The sequence below is a fragment of the Silene latifolia genome, chromosome 2 (assembly GCF_048544455.1).
Source record: "Silene latifolia isolate original U9 population chromosome 2, ASM4854445v1, whole genome shotgun sequence".
NCBI classification, from domain to species: Eukaryota; Viridiplantae; Streptophyta; class Magnoliopsida; order Caryophyllales; family Caryophyllaceae; genus Silene; species Silene latifolia.
Window position 1 is genome coordinate 53,666,629 of NC_133527.1, and position 9,636 is coordinate 53,676,264.

At 40.7% G+C, this 9,636-nt stretch overlaps 1 non-coding gene across 1 annotated transcript; it reads right to left on the reverse strand.

Annotated features, from left to right (window-relative positions):
* Positions 1-338: 338 nt before the first annotated feature.
* Positions 339-445, reverse strand: LOC141645666 (small nucleolar RNA R71). The gene has a single exon (XR_012545143.1). It is a non-coding gene; the product is annotated as a small nucleolar RNA R71 (small nucleolar RNA).
* Positions 446-9,636: the final 9,191 nt, after the last annotated feature.

Here is a 9,636-nt window from a genome sequence, read left to right on the forward strand (position 1 = left end):
AGGAGGATCTACCAAATGGTACTCCTACCCCACAACATCTTACCGGAAACTTTATTGCCAAGTCCGCCTTCATCCAACTAGTTGAGAGGAGCCAATTCGGGGGAATGCCTAGTGAGGACCCTCATTCTCATATGGAAACATTTTGTGATTATTGTGAAGCTATCTCTCAAACGGGCGTGACTCAAGACCAAATAAGATGGGTCTTATTTCCTTTTTCGTTAATCGGCACCGCAAAGCAATGGTTGAAGGGCCTTGATAAGGCCACCCTTGGAATAGATTCTTGGAAGAAGCTAGCTCCAGCTTTCTACCAAAAATTCTACCCACCGGAAAAGACCAATATGCTAAGAGCTCAAATTACGGGTTTTAAGCAAAGGGATGAAGAATCTTTGTATGAAGCTTGGGAGCGGTTCAAAGGTGTTTGTCGCTCATGTCCTCACCATGGAATTAGCGAATGGTTTTTAGTGCAACAATTTTGGAATGGTTTATATGAAGATTCAAGGAACATTCTCAATATGGGATCAAATGGAATGTTCACCGAAGTTGATGACAATCAAACATGGAACAAGATTGAGGAAATGGCGGTCCATAATTCGCAATATAGTAGGCCTCGCAAGGCTACTAGAGGAGGAAAGTATGAAGTGGACACCGTTACTCAATTGGGTGCTCAACTTAGTGCTCACATTGACACAATCAACTTGAAGTTTGAACAAGCTATGGCTAGACTTGAGGAAAACTCAAAATCAACAAAGCATCATGTCAATGCCATGACGGCATCCTCATCAATCCCAAGCGGGATATGTGAGAATTGTGGAACCTTGGGTCATGACTCAAGTGAATGTAGGGGAACAACCGAGCAAGTCAATGCTTTCCAAGCTTACAAAGGTGGTACCCCTTATTCAAATTTTTACAATGAAAACACCAAGTTCCATCCAAATCTCTCATACAAAAGCCAAAATGTCCAAAACCCTCAAACAACATACACTCCACCACCCATGAGAAATCAAAATCAAAGACCCTTTTTCAATCAAAACCAAGGTTACCAAAATCAAAACCCATACAATCACCACAATGACCAAGGTTTTGATGTCCAAAAAGCGGTCCTCCAAATGCAAAAGAATCAACAAGAATATTTCACCCAAATGCAAAAAGATAGCCAAGCAAAAGACACCACCATCAACAACATTCTAGCTCACACCAAGATGTTGGAAACACAATTAACTCAACTAGCATCTTCTAGCTCACAAAGACAAAAGGGGCAATTACCACCTCAAAGTAATCCCCCTAGACATGAAACGGTTAGTGCCATTCACTTGAGAAGTGGTACAAGATATGAAGCACCGAAGGAGCAAGTTGAGGATGAAGTTGTGAGAGCTAGTGAGAATGAAGTTGTGGTGCAAGGTCCCAAAGAAGGGGAATCATCAAAAGAAGAAAGCTCAAAGAAAAATGAAGACAAAGCCAAAGAAAAGGAGCCCATTGTGATTAGACTTCCTTTTCCAAGTCGTCAAGCCAAGCCTAAATTTGATGATCAACTTGGGAAGTTCATGGAAATTGTGAAGAACTTAGAAGTCTCAATTCCTTTCACGGAATTAATCAATCACGTTCCGGCCTATGCAAAGTACATGAAAGATATCCTCACAAAGAAGAAGTCAATCCGGAAACTTGAGACTATCGCCTTCACTAAGGTGAGTAGTGCAATACTTCAAGGGAGTTCATCTCCAAAATTAAAGGATCCGGGAAGCTTCTCAATACCGTGTACCATTGGCGACACAACGATCAACAAAGCCTTATGTGATCTAGGGGCTAGTGTGAGTGTCATGCCGTACTCGGTAAGTAAAAGGTTGGGAATGGGAGAGCTTAAATGTACCAATATCACTCTTCAAATGGCCGATAGATCGACGAAGACACCGCTAGGGATATGGGAAGATGTCCCCGTGCGAATTGGGAAGTTTTTCATCCCGGTGGACTTTGTCATAGTTGATATGGAGGAAGATTCCAACATTCCAATCATCTTAGGAAGACCTTTCCTACACACCGCGGGTGCGGTGATTGATGTGAAACATGGAGAGCTCACTCTAGAAGTGGGAGATGAAAGCATAACTTTTAATCTTGACAAGACCATGAGAGCTCCTCGTTTGCATGAGCCATGTTTCATGATTGATCATTATAGCCGAAAAGATGAAAAGAAGAAATCGGAACTCCAATGGAGGAAAAAGGTTGAAGATGCGCCATTCAAAGAGCAAGTGAATTGTGACAAGGAGAGCTTGCAAAGATCATCAAAATCAACCAAGGAAGAAGAAGATGGCCTCATTGGCCAAGAGAAGAAATTGGGAGAGTTGTCTCCATCCAAGCAAGAGATTTTCAATGATCAACTCAATGAAGTTTGTGGTCTTTGGGACGACGAATTTGAAGGGATCTTTAATCCCTACATTGGGCATGCCATCAATCATGATCAACAACAAGAACCACGGTCTATTGAGGACCTCTACCATAACAATGAACAAGCTTTTGATTACTTCTTCAAGGTGTTGAGCAACATCAACAACACCTTGAACATGCCTCCTTGACATCTCATCAAGAATGAGAGTTTGGTGGAGTCCTCCCTAAACCACCACTTGTAAATATTTCTAACCCCCTAACTTACTTTTCAATTTTTGTATTGCATCTTTGTCATTTTTGGATTTTATTTACTTTGATCAAAATAATTGTCATGTAAGAGAGAAGTGAGGGAGGGACTAATGATTTTAATTGATGTGTAGTGCTTTACCTTAGTGTGGGGATGGCAATTGCCTAGGCTATTTATGCCTTAGTAATGCCCCCACAATGAAGAACACAAGATTTGAAAGAAAGAATGATAAGGGAATGCGTTGGTGCACGGATGGAACTGAATCCGTGTACACAAGGACCAATCCGAGCGGATTCCTAAGAATCCGCCCGTCTGCAGAGGATCCGAGCGTCCTGCTGAGAAGACGCCCGTCTTGGACTGAGCTGAAAACTGCAAATTCTTGACTGTCAAAGAATCCGAGCAGATTTCTGGAAAGACGCCCGTCTCACAGAATCCGTCCGTCTTGTGAACAATCCGTCCGTCTTGCAGCTGAAGAAAAACAAAGAAAAATCTCTGGACAAGAATCCGTCCGTCCTGCACGAAATCCGCCCGTCTCATCTCAGAAGAATCCGAGCGGATTCCCCAGAATCCGTGTAACACCCCCGTTTATTTAAGGGCCTGAACTAGGACTCCTCAGATAAATGACGGTGTTACCATCTCGGTTTCCCGAGGTAGTGAATAACAAATTAAACTCCAAGGCAATTTATATAAATCCTTTAACTTAATTACTACAACTTCTTTTACAACAACTATAAAGAACTACATAAATGGAAGTGGAAGTCTTCTAAATAATGATCTAACTACTATGTCTTCTGATCCAGTGTCTCACGCCCATCAAGCTCCCGTCCTATCTTTTAAACCTGTCAAGTCTGCTCCCCATACAACGGTTCATCACAGGTGTTCACGAATACACAGGGTCAACCACGAGGTTGAGTAGGGAAAACAATAAAACAGTAAATATGATATGCATGATACTCCGTCACCTCCATCTCCATCTCAACTCATCACACACAACCCCGCACGCCCACCATACCGATCCCGGTAGACTATATATATCGACCGTAGTCGATCTGCCAGCTCGCAGCTGAGGACACCAGGGCAAGTCCTGCAGAACCCGCCTGGGCCTTATCACAACATCACATCGTATCTCAACATCGTCACCACCACATCATCCTCCAACTCCAATGCATATGCAATGCTCAACAGTAATCAATGCAACATGATATGTATATCAATGAATGAAATCATGCCAGCTATCGAAATAACGAAATAACATAATCAACACGAACAGTTCGAACAACCACACTCCAAGATATGAATCATAACATAAATTACAACCACGCACAAATCATCGATCACGGCTCGGTCACATGTAACACAACAACTCAACACAATTTAACAACACCGGTAAGTCAAGTGTATTTCCCTACCTCGGATCTGCAATCAAAAATAGTCGGGTGCTCGATAATATTTCCACAACAATTCGCCCTCTGAAAGGTAAATAAATGATAATTGATTACTTAACTATTCTCGTTCCCAAAATAGAAATTTACCAAAAATAGAAACTTTCCCGATATAGAAACTTTTCTCTTTTAACAATCCCGACACAAACCTGTTTCCAATTATTTAAACGACTCGGGAATTAAATTTAAATAGCTAATGTGATAATAAAATATTAAACGAATTAAACGTTTTAAGAAGACCCGAATCAAACATAAAACAATTCAAGCATCCCGACTCAAACCCGTCTTTAATCATTTTAATGCACTCGGGAATTAATTAATTAATTTAGAATACGACCCATAACGAAATATAACGATTAAATTATGAAAACCCGCTTCAAAACCTAAACAGCCCGTCATCCACACAACCCCCTTCCCACGCTCTCACCCGCCACCACAAGCCACCACGAGGCCGTGGCAACCACCAGCCGTGGTCCCCACTTCAACCCAACCACCAACGGCCACCCCCACTGGGTCGATCCGCCGGCGGTTCAAACCAGGGCCGCCATTTGGCCTGGTTCACCACCACGCATCACCAACACCCCTCGTTCTCCACCGCCACCACCGTAACCATTACTCAACCACCGCCCAAACAACCACCCGTCAACTCGCCGCCAACCCACGCACCCAGACACCACAAAGACCACCGTTTCGACCTCCCCTAGTCCACGGTGGTGCCACCCAAACCTTACCCCTCTAAAACCCGCCTGAAACCAAAACCAAACCCGTTTTGCCACCCCCCCTCATCGCCGCCGCCTTTTACCGTCAAAATTACCACCTAAGACCACCCCAACAACCACCAGGACACTCGTCTCACACCACTCTACTCCTATACCCCTTCGACAACCACCATAAACGCCCCTGTAAGACACGAAACAACGACCAACAACTCGACGAAAGAGGAGAAGGGTTGCGCTCTTACCTTTTTCGCCGCGCACAGCCGCCACCAGGGTTGCCACCGGACGTCGACAACCACCCCTAGATCTTCCCTCGCTGCGCCGCTAACACTCACACTCACTCTCCCTCTCTCGATTTGCGTGAAGGCTGAGTTATGGGCCGCTGAAAAGAGGTGGGCGGTTGAGGGAATAGGGTTTAGAAATGTTAGGGTAAAATTAGGTTAAATTTAGGTTAGATGATAAATGGGTCATGGGTATGGGTAACGTGATATGGGTCATGGGTATGGGTAACGTGATATGTAAATGGGTAAGTTATCGTCCAGTTAAACCCGTCTCAACAAGTTTACGAGTAACTTGGTCTTACGATATCAACACGACTACACAATTACTCGACTCGATAAACAATATAAAATACGGGGTATTACAGTCTTTCCCCCTTAAAATGAACTTCGTCCCGAAGTTCGCTCAACTACCAAGCAGATTTTCTAGTACAAGGATTCATGGACTCAAGCGGTTGAAACGGAATGTTACATTCTACCCTCCTAAAAAGAAAGTTACGTCCCGGAACTTACTTCATGCAAACCCATCACCCCTCATGAACTCATGCAAACTATCAGAGCACCATAACAGCAGCAGTTTAATTACACAGCATAGAGGACTCATTTGTGTGGGTACCACGCAACGAAACACCAGCTTGGTCAAAACTACGATCTACAACTTGATCAAAACCACAATCTATAAACAAGTGGGACATAAACATTAAGATTTTACAATCCTACCCAACTAAAAACATGGTTACGTCCTCGTAACCTCTTCTCAACTTTCATATTCCTATGTAACAAAACACTGCCAACAACATGTAACAGAAAAGAACACGTGATAAAAGATTGCGCAGAAAAATTAACGTCGAAAACAAGGTTTTATTATGGGATTAACTGATTGTCAACAAGTAACACTTATTACTTATCTCATGCTTGACTTAAAACACAACATCAAACTAAAAGAACAACAAGAAAGAGCCAAAGGTTTACACGGTTTCATAACAGGCCGATCATGGTGTTCCTAGCCCTAACCTACGGTTCTTAGGTCGCGCCTCCTCTGATTCTGGTGACTTCTATGTCATTCCCTTCCTGGTTCACCTCTTCCCCAATGTCTGGCATGGGTGGCTCAGTCGTACTTTCGGCATCCGATACGTTAGCGTAAAATTCGTATCTCAGGTAGCCTGCTATAAAGTCAAAGGTATACTCGGGCGGGTATTTGGCCCCGCCGCAGTAATTGGGGTCGCGGAATAGCCTCATGCAATGGGTGGTCAACTCTCTCATATAGAAGCGTTTGCTGTCCTTTAGTATGCCAGAGTCAGGGATAGAATCGATAAGGGTATACGCTCTTAACTGAGTATTAGTTAAGTACTCGGGGTGCCCATTATGGCCATACTTGTCCATGACAAAGACAAAGTTTCTCACAATGCTCATTAAAGTCGGCGTCAAGTGACATGTAACAGATCTTGCGGTGTACATTGTAGGGATCCATCCTACAAAATGGAAAGTTAACAAATTAAGACACAAGGGTGTTAAGACAAGGATTCGTCCTCGAGGTTTAAGTGTGCGAAAGCTATATAACAAGTTTTCAGGGTAACTGTTGTAATACCATGGTTTTGGTCAACTCAAGATCATCACAGTTCGCATTATCTACCAGGGAACAACCACTTTAGGAATATCAACCGCAAGAATGCACGTAAACCAACATACAATCTAACATTGACTCCACCAAATTCCTCTCCCAAGTCAAAACCATTACCAATTTCGAACAACTGACCCGCCCTACCACTAATAAATCACCGGGAGTATTAAAACATGTGGTACATAAGCACTACTTAACACCTAGAAACCATAGAAAACATAACACGTAATCAAAACCTTTTGACTCATCAGACATACAACACGAATTAGTCAATTTGTTTGATATAAATTCTGAAACGTATTTGTTAATAAAAGTAACAACATATGATTCATAACAACACAACATTACTTCCATATCCCACATGTGTTTGACATCATAGCAACCATATCGTTCAATTGTGTCCAAAGAACTTAGTACAACTCATTTTCAAAGAAAAACAAACGATATCGCATAACGAGTTTAAACATACATTCATCATCTTATACTTTGTAGAATTCTAGCTATAGTAAAAGATTAGCAACTTGGACACTTCACTGATTTGCACGACTTAAATACTTGGGCAACTTGTAGACTCAATTAGATGTAACTATATCGACTATCATTTAAACCAGAGCATATCATGTGAATCATCGAGGGATTATCCTATTATAATTGTCAACATAGTTATCATAACAATCTTTATTTTAATATAATTGATAGTAACGACTCGAGAATATAAATATGCCAATTGTCGTGTTATATCAAACAGTTTCCTTTATATCACACTCATGCAATTGCAAGAATCACTTTAGTATTTTTACGATATTGTAATAACGAACATATTCAATAACAAAAATAACAACACTGTTTATTATCATGTTATAGGTTTAGGTTCAACCGAAATAACTTAATGCAATGGAAGCAATAGGTATAACTATAGGCACACAGGCTCACAAAAAGGACCTTAGGACTCAGATGACATCCTACATGTGGTAATATTTAGGCATAACCATTACTACCATTCATGTGTAGACATTTAGACCTAATTATTATAATTATTCATGCGTGTATGTTAGAACAGTCAATTAACTTTTAACGCTATCAACTTACCAAGATATGACAATATAGTTTTATATTTATATATATACCCGACCACTATGCAAATAAGATGCACACCCAGAGACATTACATCATGCCAAATGTTTATAAAGTATGCAAACAACTGGACTCGTATAAACATTTCACCCTCGATTAAGAATCAAATTAAGCTATCCAATTTTACTCATGCTATCATGCCAACAATGTTATCAACTAAGTTTTAATTTTATCACTTGTTAAGATATATAACTACTGAACATGCGTGCTACTATCATCATATAAAACATTATAATTTCACCTTACTAAGGCTCATGAATTAATCAAACAACTGTGTGAAAACTTAGCATAGAACGCACATTTTACAGGTCATGATTCACGTTGTAACTTTCAAAAATCACGAATAAACAGCCGTTCAACGAAAACTTAAGTTATATTACTTTTCATAACATACAGAGAGTTAATAATTTGTGATAAAAAGAATGAGGTCGAAAATTCAAGAATTCAATTTTTAAAGAATTTTACAACTCAGTTGGTCCAAACAAGTATGTGACAGCAATTGGTCCGAAACTTGGGTCAGTTTGAAAACTTACCATTTAATATAGAGACATCAAGAATTTTCGTGGCTTATCAATTTGAAAACATATGCGAAACCTCTAGTCGATGGAGTTGGAATTATGCAAAAATCATTTACACAAATTAAATGAGGATTTTTACAAAATCGTCGGTCAACACATCACTGCACAGGAACTTCCCAACCACAGCCCACTAAAACATTTATTACTCTTAATCTCTATACCCTATCAGCATGAAACCAACGCCAAAAGAACACTAACTCACGAGGCTATTTCTCATAAAATTTTCATCCGTAGAAAATTAACAGGAAGGAAATGACAGCAAGATCAATTACAGAGTAAAATCAAACAAAACGGATTTCAACACTAAATCATTCATTTTCCATGTTCCAAGCTCTTACAACCATACTATCGATACTAACTCATCCTAACTTAAATCTCACACTTTTGTATTTACGTAAACATCTATCCCATAGAAGTCCCTTCGCCTCCCGACCTACCCCTTACATCTAATCACGATTGCTACGACTAGAAACAAGCAATTCAATGGTGTCTCTCATTACTATCACGATACTATACTAGCATGGCTTTGGGATCACATAACCACATATTACCAGACATAATAGCACTATCAACACGTCATTCACATCCATCCAGATAAATATCATAATTTCAGCACTAGGTCTCAAGGTATACATCAACTCGCTTATATCCAAGGTTTTCCTTCTAACTACCCCATTCACTCGTTTTCTCTTGGGTTACCTGGTTCAAAACTGAGAGGGCAAAAGAGCACGCATTAAGGGCGCCTTCTTAACCGCACTGTGAGCTCCTAGCAGTTTATTCCCAGGGGTTCATTTTATTTAGACACATCCTACGTTCATTGGGTTCATTGGTTTAGGCCTGAGGATCGTTTGCTCTGATACCACTTTGTAACACCCCCGTTTATTTAAGGGCCTGAACTAGGACTCCTCAGATAAATGACGGTGTTACCATCTCGGTTTCCCGAGGTAGTGAATAACAAATTAAACTCCAAGGCAATTTATATAAATCCTTTAACTTAATTACTACAACTTCTTTTACAACAACTATAAAGAACTACATAAATGGAAGTGGAAGTCTTCTAAATAATGATCTAACTACTATGTCTTCGATCCAGTGTCTCACGCCCATCAAGCTCCCGTCCTATCTTTTAAACCCGTCAAGTCTGCTCCCCATACAACGGTTCATCACGGTGTTCACGAATACACAGGGTCAACCACGAGGTTGAGTAGGGAAAACAATAAAACAATGAAATATGATATGCATGA